Below are 15,711 nucleotides of genomic sequence, written 5' to 3'. Positions count from 1 at the left end.
CAGCGAGAGGCCGAGGGAGACGGAGCTTTGCAAGCAGAGGCTGCTGCTCCAGGACAGGTCTGGCTGCTTCTCTGGGAGCCATTGGCAGCAGCTCCACCCGCCCCAGAAGAGCCTGCTGGCTGATGAGCGCTATTGGGTAGCCTGGAGCGTCAATCAGCCAGCTAGGGAGGGAGGGTTCAACTTGCGAGGTGCCTAGGCAGGTTAGGGTGAGGGAAAAACTTACATTTTATTTCTCATGCATTCATGAAGGTGACTGTCTTTCAGTGACCAAAGGTGGCAGAGCTGGCAGCCTCTCGTCCTTTTTCGAACTCCTTCCCTTGTGGAGTGTTCCCTCTCCCCTCTCCTTCGGAGTCCTCTGGACAGCCGCAGCTGCTGCCCCTTCCCTAAAGGGAGGTGTCTCCTCACGCTGCCCCACAGGGGCCTGGGGAGCACCCCCTGGCCAGCTCCAGAGGCACCATTCACCTGGGGAGCTTGTAGCCAGGGCTGCTGCAATAAACAGCTGTGCAGGACTTTGGGAGGCAGAGATGCGAGAGGCATCATGGAGGGGGGGAGGGAAGGAAAGGGGGACAGAGGCCAGTGTTGTTCGCGGCACCCTTGACCATCATTCAAGGCACCCGAGGGTGCCACAGCACCCTGGTTGAAAACCACTGCCCACCCAACAAGCATCATACCTACATCACAGAAAGAGGCAGTCTTGTCTCCTGGCTTGTCTCTTGTCATGATACCTGACAATGCTTGCTGGTTGCCCTTTCCTGGCCAGTCTCAGCAGTTCTCTTGAAATGGTAAATGCCTCTGTTTTTTAATCGATTGTCACAGATCTACCCCTATTTATGTGAGAGGCTTATAGCTTTGGAAGGATTTGTAAGCGAAAAGAACTACTGGGAAAGCTTTTTCCTTCAATTGCAGAGTAAATATCTGGGGTCATAAAGCAGGTCAAGATGGGTTCAGGCTTGCTTTGTGAACTCAAATAAAGTGTCTGGTTTCTTCAGGGAATATTTTATAATTTTTGAATGGTGAAGGATTGGTTTTTCACTAGGGTGTGTGTCTGCTACGTGTGCACCTTAAGATTTGTGCAACACTCATGCCAACTTCTGTTGCCCAGCGCCTGCAAGCCCCCTACTGTGACATCATAGAATGCTTGCAGTGTGTTTTTTTTTAAACCCACCAGCATCTGCTCATCAGAAGCAGAACTGAGCAGCTTCTGAGTGAAGTGAAGGGCTGTTTTTCAGAAGGGGAAGCCCTGGGAGAGACTAGGGTTCAAATACCTCCTTACTCAGCTATGCAGCTCACTGGGTGACCTGGGGCCAGGTTGTGGGGATTAAATGAGAAGGCAAGAACTATGTATGTCATCTTGAGGTCCTTGGAGAAAAAGATGGGATATCAATTCAGACACCGTCAGAAGGTGGTGGACTCTCCTTCTTTGGAGGTCTCTTATACAGAGAGGTTGGGTGGCCATTTGCAAGGGATTCTTGAATTGGATTGCAGGAGATTGGACTAGATGCCCATTGGGGTTCTTTCCAAATCTACAATTCTATGATTTTGTTTCAGGGTCATTTTATTGATTAGATTGGAAACCGCTTTGGGACTACTCTGAGATGCCAAGTTGGATATAAGCGCCACAAATAAGAAAATAGAGAGACACGGCTTTCTGTGAAAGACCCCAGGCAGCTGGCAGAAGGCACACATCTCCAATGATACGTTATGTGAGGATATCTACCCCAGGGAAGAGCCACCTGCATGGAATCTTGAATGGATAAATGATTTCCTAAAAGCAGGTGAGCAAATCTCCCCACGGGGAATCTGGTTGGTTTGGCCCCTTTTGCTTTTTTGGACTCACCTGTAACCTAGTAAAACATGCCTCTGCATGTGGTGGTGGACAGGGGAGACATTTATCCTAAGCACCTGAGTGAAGAAGGCAACCCAAAGCGACATTGCTGAATTACTTTCCTGTTGTCCCTTGATGGCGGGTCATAAATCATGCTGCTGAGTTTATAGAGACTTTATATATCCTATATAAAAAGGGAGGGGGAGAGAAATCCCAAACACTGATGACAGATTAATAATAGCCTCCTGTTGGGGAGATAGAAATAGCAGAGGGTTTTCATGCCCACAGTTAGCATCAAAGTGGAACTTGGCTCCCTTTGGAAGATTCAGGCAGTGTTGGGATTTTTCAGCTGAATTTGGGGCACTCCTAATTTGAGCAGATCATCTTCCAAGCAATTACAGTGGTACATTGGTTCTCAAATGCCTTGGTTCCCAAACACCGAAAACCCGGAAGTATCTGTTCCAGTTTTCAAATGTTTTTCGTAAGCCAAACGCCCATTGAGGCTGTTGGCTATTGTTTCTGGGGTGCCTGCACTAATCAGAAGCTGTGCCTTGGTTTTTGAACATTTCAGAAGTCAAACGGACTTCGGGAACGGATTAAGTTTGAGAACCAAGGTGCCAGTGTATTTGGTGCTTTTGTTTTTGCTATTTATTTTGTGTTTTTCCACCCTCATCGTTCAACCCGGACACTGAGGCCCAGCTCCGAGGGCCTTCTGGCGGTTCCCTCACTGCGAGAAGTGAAGTTACAGGGAACCAGGCAGAGGGCCTTCTCAGTAGTGGCGCCCTCCCTGTGGAACGCCCTCCCATCAGATGTCAAAGAAATAATCAACTACGGTATCTGATGTTTAGAAGACACCTGAAGGCAGCCCTGTTTAGGGAAGTTTTTAATGACTGAGGTTTTAAAGTATTTTTAATCTTTTGTTGGAAATCACCAGAGTGGCTGGGGGAAACCCAGCCAGCTGGGCGGAGTATTAATAATAATAATAATAATAATAATAATAATAATAATAATAATAATAATTTTGTTTTTGAGGCTTTTTCAGTTAATTTGTTTTTGTGACTGTGTGGAACCCAGTTCAGCTACTGATTGATTGATTGTGTGACTGCATAAAAGCCGCCCATCCAATGACTATCATCAGTGCAGGTAAGGAAAAAAATAATTTTTATTTTTATCATCTACAATACAGTCCTATTTATGGTACAGTACATTGATTATTGCTTATAGTTTATGGATTAATAGTCTCGTTAGATAGTAAAATTCATGTTAAATTGCTGTTTTAGGGGTTGTTTTTAAAAGTCTGGAATGGATTGATCTGTTTTGCATTACTTTCTATGGGAAAGCGCGCCTTGGTTTTGGAACGCTTTGGCTTTGGAACGGACTTCCGGAACGGATTAAGTTGGAGAACCAAGGTACCACTGTACCAGCTCTATTGCACAAGAGCTGTGATAATCTCCTGATGAGTCTTGCTAGTAGGGAGAGAAGAAAAGAACGAACTGGATTGTGGGAGGCAAGGATTGGCTTGTAATCATCTATATAGGAGCTGGAGCAATCAGGCATCCCTTCCTGCTTCCTCCTCCATCTTTAGGGAGATGGGGATTCTCCTGTTTTGTTAGATGCTGCAGGATTCAGAGCAGGAGACCTGTAACTCCATGCGCCACCAAGTGGGTGAAGGAGGGAATGGCAAACAGTTTGAGCCTGCTCATTGGCAAAGTATCCCAGAATCCTTCTGGCCTGGGCAAATCTGAAACCATGGCTTGATATATAAATATCCTAGATCTGCAGCCCTCCTTTATAAGTTGAGGACCACCAGGTTGCCTTCTTGGCTATTGTCATTCCACCTGCTTACTGTCTGCATCACAATACCTGGCCTGAGAGTCAGATAGATGTTATCATTGCTTTGTGTTTGAAACTGCTGAATTGGAATTTTGCGAAACTTCACTGGGAGATCTTAAATATTACAGATCTAAGTACTGATGCTCCAAAGCAGGCTTCCTCAACCTCGGCCCTCCAGATGTTTTTGGCCTACAACTCCCATGATCCCTAGCTAGCAGGACCAGTGGTCAGGGATGATGGGAATTGTAGTCTCAAAACATTTGTAAGGCCGAGGTTGAGGAAGCCTGCGCCAAAGTCCTTGAGATGGCTGAGGTTACACGTTAAATAGATGCCTTTGTGAGGTACCCTTGTATCTCTGGTGCCCAAGTTAAGAACTTAAGAGCCCTGCTAGATCAGGTCAAAGATCTATCTATCCCATCTTTCAAGAGATGCCAGCCAGCAGGACATGGAGACAATAGTTCCCTCTTTCTGATTCTGGTGTTCCTGTCCCATCCTTCCTCTAAGGAGCGCGGGGGAACAACAGCCCCATTTTAACCCTGTGAGGTACTCTCAAACTGTCTTGCCATGATGAGCAACCTGCTGCTGAATTCTGCAACAGCTGAAGTTCCCAAACCGTCTTCAGAGGCAGCCCTATGTGTAACACGTTGCAGTAATCCAGCCTAGAGGTTAGCAGAGCACAGACTTCAGCCCCAACGTCCAGCCCTATGTTCCCCATTGCAAACAGCATTGGTCCTCTGCTATGAGCTTCCCTGGAGCAGCTCTTCTGCTTCTTGAGCCTAATGGTGGGTGAGAAAAGGCATATATTTGCATTCCATCAGCTTGGCCTTTAGCAGGAGGCTGCCATTCCGTTCGATTTATGACCTGCACCATGCTTGAACTTTAAAGCCAGCCAGGTGCTCATTCTTAACTTTTTTAATGCAGCGAGTTCACCTTATCTATCTCGATCTGGAAGTGCATTAAAATGTGGCAGGCAAGTGAATCTCCCCTCATGACATGGGGAAATAATTTATTCCAAAGCACCTCTTGGAGGTTGGCTTTATTCCCCTTTACCTTTTTGATTTACTGGTGATGGATCAGCCGAGTCCTTAATACAGCTCATGGCCCTACAGTTAAAATCCCAGAAATTAGAAACACGATGGGTGGATATAAATTGCATTCTCTCTGGAGCCCAAGGCAGCACCTGGGAAAGGCACATGCCGGGTGCCACCTGGACTTGCCCACTGTGATCCTTGAAACTGCAAAATACCCTTAGGCAGAGAGGAAGGACTCGTGAAACTCACCTCTAAACTTGGAAGTCCACACCTTTGATTTCAGTGGTGCTTCCTTCCAAGTAAGGGCAGCTAGAGCTTCAAGCTTTACTCGAGAATCCTCCAGGGATTTCCCCACATGCAACTTTTGCCCTTGATGTTGGCGTTTTGACCTGTTCTGGCTGTAGCAGTTCAGGGCTTCTGACCTGAGCTAAGAGCTGTGGGTTGGGCAAAAAGAGCAAGCTGGGGCAAAGCCTGGATGAATGCAAGGCAAGGCTTTCAGGATTCAGCAGCACCCTGGGCAGCTCCATGCAGGGCTCAGGCAGAGCACTAATGTTGTTTCAGCAGCAACCAACCTCAGAGCAGTGGCGTAGCTAGCCTCAGTGCTGCTGGGGGCGGCGGCAGCACAGAGGCACCCCCTGGGGGAGGGGCACGACGCGTGCGTCGTGACGTCATCATGACGTCACGATGCACGTGTATGCAGAAAGGGGGAATTTCCCCCTTTGCGAGGCTTTTTTTCGGCGGGGGGTGGTGGCCAGCTAGGAGGGGGTGGCAAGCGTGACACCCCCTCCTCGCTGGTCGGCCCCCCCGCCAGAAAAAAAGCGGCGGGAAGGGCAAAAAGAAGCAGAGCAAGCGCTTGAATGCGCCTGTTCTGCTTCCTTTTCCCGCCCCCCCAGCGTTTTTTTTCGCCGGGGGGTGGTGGCTAGCGAGGAAGGGGTGACAGGTTTGACACCCCCCCTCGCTGCCCCCCCCCGCCCCCACCCTGCGACGCCCCTGCCTCAGAGCCTCAGCTCCTGTCGTGAATCAGGTTTGCACCTTGTAGCCCTGGTTAAGAGAGAAGGGGGGGTGTACAATATGAACCGTAAGGGGAAGGAGACTGCATTGCCTGGCCAGCGTTTATTGCCGGGAGTTTCTGCCCCGAGGCACAAGGGTATGAGCTCAGAGAGGTTTTTTTATTTTATTTTAAAAAGATGTGTTTTTTTATTGATCCCCCCCCCCCCAGAATGCACCTTAATAAGCAGACACACACAACAAATCTTGACTATGCACTTAGTCCCCGTGCTGCATGTAAATGAACAGGAAGAAGGAAAACCCCAAACAATCACAGGGAACATATAAAAGTTTGCAGAGTTAGAATATGGCGTCCGAAGAGTCCTGGAAGTAGGGGAATGTTGGCATTTCCAGTGGACTTAGCTCTAGAACATAGAATAATGGTATCAGCAAGTAAAGGTCAAAGAAAAGGTTGAGGTTTGGGCAATTTTTGGGAAGGGGAGGATAGGGTAGGAACAGGACAACCAACTGCCATCATCCTGGCTCCGTCTAGCAGGTTCAGAATTACATGTATCAACAACAGCTGTTTTCAATTATTTTCTTTCAACCCCAAAGGCTCAGAAAAATCTGTCAAAATATTTCTTCAATTTCTACTTTTAGTTAAGTATTTTTATATACTTACTTGGTGTGCGGGGAGGAGCTGCCCCCCCACGCCTTCCACTGCCTATGCCACATACTGGCATAATATAATAATAATAATAATAATAATAATAATAATTCATTATTTATACCCCACCCATCTGGTCATTTTTAACAGCTGGTAGTTTGTGGATCAGTTTATGACATTTATATCTCGCCTTTCTTCCAAGGAGCTCATTACAACATGCATATTTCTCCTTCTCCCTGTATTCTCCTGTCAGGCTGGTTAGGCTGAGAGGGAGTGACTAGCCCAAAGTCACCCAGTGAGTCTCAGGGCTGAGGGGGGATTTGAACACTGCTGTCCAGAGTGAGAGTCCAGGACTCTAACCACTAGGCCACACAGACTCTCCTAGAACCTTGGCACTAAGGCTGGGCATTCCATGTTCTCAAGGGCTGTTGCTTACAATGGAGCTTGTGACCGTTTGAACAGAGCTTCCTGCATGCTCAGCATCTCGAGGTTTGTAGAGGTGGCCTGTAGTGACCTTTGCTCAGTCACTACATTAGAAGATGGCGTCCCAAAGACTCCTGGAGGTAAGTGGAGGTTGCCATGGCCAGGGGACTTAACTCTAGAACCGAGATTAATGGTCTCACCAAGTTGGGCAAAGAGCTATCCAAAGTCAAAGAAAGGGTTGAGCTTTGCCCAGGTTTTTGGAATAGGAGAAGAAATGCCGAAAAGGAACATGTAGTGTACTATATTGTAGTCGATTGAATATTATTTTGGACAGAGGATTCCTTCTGATTTATGTACATGTGAATCTGGGTGAGGCTTCATTTCTATTTCTACATGCTGGGGGTTATCTTTGTACTATAGTTTGGAGGGAAAGGGAAAAACAGAAGAAGAAAAGAGAGCGTGAGCGGGTGGCCCAGTGGAGGGGAAAGGGATTTCGGATGGATCCGGTTTTTCTGCAGAGCTGATGCAGGGAGCCCTGCTGCCCACAGAGTCCATCACAGGGAAGGGCTGCTCCCAGGTGCAAGTGAGGGAGAGACAGGAGGCTTGGGGGAGCTCTGCTCCTGGAGGAAGGACGGATGAGAAACAGAGCCATGGGCTCTGCTGAGACAGGCCAGCTCCCTCAGGCCTCCTCTCCCCCAACTGTCATCTGGTGGCAGCCATTTCATCAGGCTGCCTCAGTGGGAGAGAGGAGAACAGCATTCTAGACCCTGGGGCCTCAGCTTGTGAGTTGTCTTTTCCTCTGCCCTCCTTGCCCCTTTTCCTTGTGTGTTGCATTTCTGTTTGTCAGATGGTTTACTACAATAGAAGTCTGCAATTAAGGAATGTGTCTTGTTTTTTGTTTCATGTAAGCCTCTCTGGTTGCCGTTTTCACTGAGGAGAGGGGTACAATTGCTCTAAATGAATAATCAAATGAATAGGGTCTCTAATGACACTGAGGACAGAAGTTTTTTGTTTGTTTCCATTTTAATGCAAACCTACTTCATCTGGGCTTTCCTGATCCAAACAAAAGCATGAATTTGCTTTGAAATGCTCACTGGTCCCCATTTTGCAAAGATGTTCTCCATCCTAGCCCCTGCCCCCAAATCTACATATTAGTATATTTTGAAATCTGCTTTCAAAAATGTGACAAGCCTGCCTGGGGGTCTGATCCAACCCTCACATTCTGGCATTCCTGTTTCACTCCCCCCCCCCTTTTCTCATTGACAGGGAATTGATTCTGACAAAGACGAAATCTCTGAAATCATCCTAGAAGAAGTGGAGCGGGCGGAGGATCAGTGGCATTGTTGACATGTGTGATTGGCAGCGGTATTCAGATGGGTGAGCGGTTGTTGGCAACCCCCCCCCCAAAAAAAGCTTAACAACAATCTCCCCCCATTTACTAAAAAATAGGGTCATCTTATACATGGGGGCATGTTATACACAAAAAAATACGGCATGTTGAAAAGAAACTGCCAAGGTGAAGAACATGGGAGGGTGAGGGACTGAGTTTATGCTTTTCTATTTCAACAAGGGATTTACCCACCCCCTCCCAGAACGAGGAGAAATACAGAATTTGAATTAAGGGACACAGATTGGAGCAGGTGAAGGTGATAGCATTCTCGAAAACAAGAGAGACTGAACTGACGGCTATCATCGTGGCAATGAAGAGTCAGAAGAAGTTGGTCCGAGGAAAGGCACTATGAGATCTTTCCGTCCTCCTCCAAAAGATTCAGGAATATGTGAGTTACTGAAGGGAAGCACTGCAACCATGCAGGTATGTCAAAGCCTTCAGGCTGCAAGGTGCCCAGGGGACAACCAGGCATCTGAACACATTAGCGATTTAGAGAACAGAGTTGGGCCGTAGTACAGCTGACCCTAGCAGGATTTGCCCTTGGCATGGAACAGCTGATTGGTGAAGATTGCAAGCCTTGTTTTGGCAGGAATTGGGATTCCTCTAGCTCCAAGGAGGCTCTAGCTAGGGGTACCAAGAGCCGGAAAGCCCAAGACCACCCAATGGAGGGGCAACCAGCTCCAGCTGGACTGCAGTTGGTCCTGCTTGGGTTCTTTCAAGGATAGGAGGCAATGGAAGCTGCTGGGAACTTCCAGGGAACTGAGGGATCACAACTGGGGGTTGGAGAAAACAGCCATTTCCTTTCTGACACAAGCAGCCCTGTTTCAGTTCTACTATCCACTGGGCCATGAATACTGTAAATAAGCATCCCAACCACACGATCTACGGATGCGACTGATGTTGCTCCCGAAGGCTTCAGCAAGGACCAGCCAAAGGCCAAACTGGCGGCTGACATTGTGGCAATGAAGAGTCGGAAGAAGCTGCTCCCAATAAAAGCGCTCCGAGATCTTTCCGACCTCCTGCAGAAGATTCAGGAATATGTGAGTTACTGAAGGGAAGCATTGTAACCATGCAGGGGTATCAAAAGCCCACCAGCCCCAGAGAACCTAGTGGAGGGTTTACCAGCTTCAGCCAGTCTGCAGGATTCAGATCCTTGTTGGGATAGAGGCCAGTGAGGAGCTGCTCTCAAGAGCATCCCAGCATGGGGTGGGGTGAGCAAGATCTGAACTAACCCTTTGGCCAGGGGTCGGCAAGCTTTTCTTGCCTCAGGCTGGTGTCTCCAGCGACGATCGGGCAGCAGACTGGAGGGCGGGGGAACGCACACTCATACACGTGCACACACGCAATTTCTGGTGCTCTTGCGGGTCAGATGAGCACCAGGAATAGCACTTGTACACACATAGGAGGCCCCTGCGCACGCGCACAAGAGATGCCAACAACAGAAGAGTGGCAGATGAAACTATTGGAATATGCAGAATTGGCTTAAATTGGCGGGGGAAATTCGGAACCAGCAGGACCAGACTTTTCTGAAAGACTGGAATAAATTTATGATATATTTGAAAGACAATTGTAAACAATTGACATCGCTAGTAGGGTTATAAGAAGTTTTGTAAGGTTAAATGATTATTAATTATTAGTAGTATAATATATAAATGATTGACAAAGATTAAGATTTAATAATAATAAAAAATTATGAAAATGCAATATTAGAGATTAGGTGGGAAAACCGACAGACAGGGATGAGGGAAGTCTCTGGCTTATAACCAAATGTAGCTTTGATGATTATATAAAAATGATGTTATGCTGGAAAATATTTGTAAAACCTAATAAAATTATTATAAAAAGAAGAAAAACATACAGAAACACTGCTGAGAACTCTGGGAAAGTAAGCTAGTGAGAGAAATCTCTGCACACTTCCCTGGAGGGATGCCCCGTCGTCCCAAGATGGAGACATAGAGGCTGGTGGCAGGGGTCGTGTCTGGTGAGTTGGGAGGATGCTGGAATCTGGAGAGGCGGGAGATTGTCTTGCTCTGAGCTGGACCCAGAGATTTGGCCCGGGGCATCCCTGGGAAGCTAAGGGGGAAGCAAGATCGGTTGGAGGGTTACTGCCGTGAAACGCTCCATCCTGGCATCTATGTGCAAGCAAAGCCGAATATCCCAAAGACACCCCAGTCTTCATTCCAAGGATACTGAACCCAGGCTAAGCGCAGGCACCCCTGGAGTCTCTTGCGGCTCAGAGATGGGGATTGGTCTCTCTGGGTGTGCAGTTTGTGTGCAAGTACAACTGAGTTCATGGCATGGCTGAAGTCAGATAGACAGAGGAGGGAAGTGCAAGGCCCTTCCATTTAACTTGACGGTCACTAGTGGTGCATCACTGGCCTCTCTTGGGTGCTGTCCCCAACCATGTAGTCAGGGGCGTAGCAAGGGGGGCACCCCGGGTTCCATAATGGAGGGGGTGACAAATTATCAAGAAAAAAAATTTTTTGAGAAAAAAAATCCGGAATTTTTTTGATTTTTTTTTTAAATGCCTGCTCCGAAGGTCTTATCTTACTATACTAGGGATTATATAGCTGTACAGTGGTGCCCCGCTAGACGAAAATAATTCGTTCTACGAATTTTTTCGTCTAGCGGTTTTTTTGTCTAGCGAAGCGGCAATGACAGCCGCGCTCCGCTAAATGGAAAAAAAAAAGACGAATTTTTTTCGTCTTGCGAAGCAGCCCCATTGACTTTTTCGTCTTGCGGGGCGGCTTCCGCTAGACGAATGGCATTCGTCTAGCAAGTTTTTCGTCTAGCGAGGCATTCGTCTAGCGGGGCACCACTGTATATGAAATTTCATGCATATCGGTTAATATATTGACCCTCCTCCACCAAAATAGCTGTTCACTTGGCTGTTTTCCTATGTCGCGAAGGCTGAAATTTCAGTTCAGTGGAGCACTTACTGTTCCCAACCCTAACCCCGTGGAAAGCCATCTAATTAGACTTTAATTTGACTTTGAGATGTTTTTAGGAGGTAATTTAATTACTGTTTGATTTTATACCAATGTTATGTATCTGATGTTAGCCACCCTGAGCCCGACTTCGGCCGGGGAGGGCGGGATATAAATTAAAGTTTTTTTAAAAAAATTACTTGTTATTATTCCTTTGTAAGAAAATATAACGTAAAACCATTTTTGCAGGGGGGGACTCAATGGGGGTGTTGACAAGAAATTTTTTTTGCCCCCGGGTACCAATTTACCTTGCTACGCCCCTGCATGTAGTCATATTGGGATTACTCTGCAGCCTACAGGTTGTTATTTTTATATTGCATTTATATCCCACCTTTTTCTCCAAGGAGCTCAAAGTGGTGCATTACTACCTCCGACCGCTGAGGCAGAGCAGAGCCATCCTGTCTGGCAGCCACCAATATCCCTTTGCCTAATCTTCTTTTAAAGCCCTCCAAGTTGATCGCCATCACTGCCTCCTGTGGCGGTGGGTTCCACAGTTCAACTATGCCCTGTGTGGAAAAAAAGAGTTCTAGGCTTATGCCATAAATGTTTTGTTACGATCCACCTGCAAGGATCTTCCGATGAGCAGTCCTGACAAGCATGGCTGTGGATCTGTGCCAAAGGTTTCGCAAGAAACGCAACCTGTTTTGTTTTTGCTTTGCTTTGTTTTTTTTTAAAAAAAGCATGTGAACCAAGTCTGCCACTGAATAGAAGATGAATATGTAAAGCAAAACATCCCGTGTGCTGGCACGAAAGAGACAGTTTTGCTGATTTCGCAAAGATTGGAGGTGGTGGTGGGAGAGGGGACCTTTGCGACAGCTGACCTATAAAAAGCAGCTCAGCCAGCAAAAGGAGCCCGGGAATCAAGTCGATGCGTGCCTGAGATCCTGATGATGTTGCCAAAACCCAGCTCCAGAGCTTGCATTTCTGCCGCTGAGCAGCCGAAAGCAGAGGCATAAAGCATCACATTATAAAACACACCCCGTGTGCCTATGGAATGAGGACTTTCAAAGAGCACTTTGGCTGGAGAAAAGCACATCTCTTTAAAAACACATCTCTTTGGTCTCATTGCCCTCCCCCAAGTCATATTTTTCGACAAGTCTTTTTTTTTTTTTTAAGCCAATGCACCCCAAAGAAGGTGCAAACACATGCAGCCATCACTGTTTGCAGCCATCACTCTTTGCAGCCTCCTTCAAATATTTCTTGCCTTGTGCTGGAAGCATAAAAACAGACTTGCAAGCAGTTTTTTCACCATTGAGGAAACTCGAGGGATTGTGTTCTGGTGAGGTGCTGGTGTTCGTTCCTGTTTACAGACTTCCGCTTACTCTACTCTCTCTCTCTCTCTCTCTCTCTCTCTCTCTCTCTCTCTCTCTCTCTCTCTCCCCCCCCCCCCCGACTACAGTTTCCACAATTCATTAGAAAATTGGAGCGGAAGGGTAGGAGAGCTGGGGCTCAGCACCAAAGTTTAGGCATGGGGGTCAGCAAACTTTTTCAGCAGGGGGCCAGTCCACTGTCCCTCAGACCTTGGGGGGGGGGGCTGGACTATATTTTGGGGGCAGGGAATGAACGAATTCCTATGCCCCACAAATAACCCAGAGATGCATTTTAAATCAAAGCACGCATTCTACTCATGTAAAAACACCAGGCAGGCCCCACAAATAACCCAGAGATGCCAATCCATAGTCTAGGACAGGGGTCAGCAACTGAAATATACTCGGAGTCAAGTGTGGATTTCATGCTCTTTATTCAGATCAAGCTGGTTTGGGTGGCTCCTGCGGACCAATCAGACTGCTGCAATCTCAATCCTATTGTTCTGGGACCAATCAGACTGCTGCAATCTCAATCCTATTGTTCTAGGACCAATCAGACTGCTGCAGTTTGGATCCTATTCAACTCAGTACACAACAGCAACCTTTTTCAGCCACTGTCCCTCAGACCATATGGTGGGCAGGACTATATATTTTTTTTTGGGGGGGGGAATGAACGAATTCCTATGCCCCACAAATAACCCAGAGATGCATTTTAAATCAAAGCACACATTCTACTCATGTAAAAAACATGCTGATTCCCAGACCGTCCGCGGGCCGGATTTAGAAGGTGATTGGGCCGGATCTGGCCGCTGGGCCTTAGGTTGCCTACCCATGGTTTAGGACCTCAGGCTCCAGGAGCCACCCAATAACAGCTCCCCTCCTGAGCGCTCTCCACAGGTATGGGGAGGTAACTCTGCCTACGAGCCTGTAATACTGTCCAAGGATTTGACTCCATGTAAGGAATGCTCAAGGCTAAAAACAACTCTCTTCCAACACTGGAAAACGTTGGTTTATGTTAAAAACGAGGGCAGAATTTGTGGTTTTGGCAACAGCCAATTTTTACTGAAATTATTTCCAGGAACATCCCCAAAGTTAAAGTTCGGGAGGATAAAAACTCACCACCCAAACCAGAACAACATGTCAGAATTTGGAAGCACATCAGTGGCAATCTTGCTGGCGCTCGATATTTCGACACTTAAATTCTGAGTTGAGAAAAGGAGAGAAAAGGTGGTCAGTTTTGAGAGCAAATCTCAGTGGGGTAGCTGCGTTAGTCTGTTACAGCAAACCTAAAGGGGAAATAATCTGTCAAGTTTATGAAAGCAGCTTTAAAAACAAACCTCAAAAAAAAACCAAGAAGGAAGTATTTGGATGATATAGCTAGTTCCATACTAAATAGCTACTCCTGACCTCACTAAAAACACCCTCTTCGCATGGCATGCAAGGACCACGGCATAAATGTTTCCAGCGACTCAACCTTTCATGTGTTTTCTGTCTGGTTCCATGGTTACCAGGACACTGACGTATAAATGAAGAATGTCACGCCATGGTTCCATACTGGCCTTGCCCACCTGTCCACGGAGCCAGCCAAGGGCGGACCCTTCCGGTGGTGGCACCTCATTAAAGATAATAGCGTTTTGGTTCACAGACATTCGGATGGGTGGCCTCTGGAGAAAGCAAAATTGGCATTGGCTAGAAGCCTCCTCGGGGTGTTTCCCACCCAACTCAGTGCTAGGTGAGCTAAGCAGGCTAAGCCTGTGCCCCAGCAAAGCGAACAAATGAGATACTGTTTCGTTTTTGATTTTTAATAAAGAATTTGATTTTTTTTAAAAAAAGCATTGAAGTAGCCATGATGAGGAAAACCAGATCCATGTTTCACTGATGAATTGTCAGCAGATGTGCAGGCCGTGTTGCCAAAGAAGGCTCGGTGCTTGGCATGCAGAAGGTGCCGCCTTCAATCCCTTGCATCTCCAGCTAGGGCTAGGAGAGACCCCTGCCAGAAACCTGGGAGAGAAGCTGCCAGTCAGTGCAGGCAATACTGAGGCTATGCTCTCACTTTCTCACTTGGTATAAGGCGGTTTCATACATTCGTAAGGTGGCCTGTGTTGTGCTCTTATATCTATCTGTCTGTCTGTCTGTCTATCTATCTATCTATCTATCTATCTATCTATCTATCTATCTATCTATCCTGGTATATAATTTTTATTAGTTTTCCATTTAATCATATACAATCATATCATTGTTGTCCACTTTACCTCTCTGGCTCTTTAGAGCCCATCGACTTCCTTCCCTCCCGCCTCCCTCATGGCTTTCAAAATCAACCTTTATATATCATCAAATTTATACGTTTTCCGATTCTAATTTCACTCATTACAAAAAGACATTAAAATTTAGATTAAAATAAAAAAGGGAGAAAGTTTCTCATTACAAGTCTTCAGACAACCCTGCTAGTGATGTTAATTGCTTACAGTAATCTTTCAAATATCGTACAAATTTACTCCAGTCCTTTTGGAATACTTGATCGCGCTGGTTTCGGATTTTTCCTGTCAGCTTCGCCAGTTCCGCAAAGCCCATCATTTTCAGGTGGTTTTGTGGCCAGTCCTCTTGGCAATACATTGTGGGGCAGAACGGCTGTCCACTGAGACGGTGTCCTTCCTCTGCTCTCCCTTCCCTTCACAACACACTTGGCTAACTCCGGCCATTTTACCTGAGGTAACGTAGGCACTCTATATATAGAAATGAGCAAACCAGTGATATTTTATGGAGCAGGCTAGCAGGCGGGGCCCATTACTTGTCTTGCACCATAGGAACCTACACAACATCGCTGTATGTAGGTTTTATTTTATTTGTTTATTTTATTTTTTGGAAAGGTACATCCAGGTTTTGTTCCTTTAATTTTTTTGAGGGGCCCCCCAAGAGAGTGGGGCCCTAAGCTATAGCTTGTTTAGCTTATACGTAAATCCGGCACTGGGTTGCATCCTTCTGGCTCAAGCTTGCAGGAATAGGTGACTTCCTTGCAAAAGCAGGGCAAGGGGGAAAGTGGAATGGTGCTTAAAAGTCAAGGAAGAAGGAAGGATATGAGTCACGGGCTTTGGAGATGGATATCACTTTACTTCTGCTTTTGAGGCCTTCAGAGAAAGGGTTGGGAAAGCTTGTCCAAGCAAGAAATACTTTAAACCATGGGTAGGCAAACTAAGGCCCGGGGGCCCAATCGCCTTCTCAATCCGGCCTGCGGACAGTTCTGAAATCAGCGTGTTTTTACAT

This window comes from Lacerta agilis, chromosome 8, assembly GCF_009819535.1.
Source record: "Lacerta agilis isolate rLacAgi1 chromosome 8, rLacAgi1.pri, whole genome shotgun sequence".
Classification (NCBI taxonomy): Eukaryota; Metazoa; Chordata; class Lepidosauria; order Squamata; family Lacertidae; genus Lacerta; species Lacerta agilis.
The sequence above is the reverse complement of the archived record's forward strand: the minus strand, read 5'-3'. Positions refer to the sequence as shown.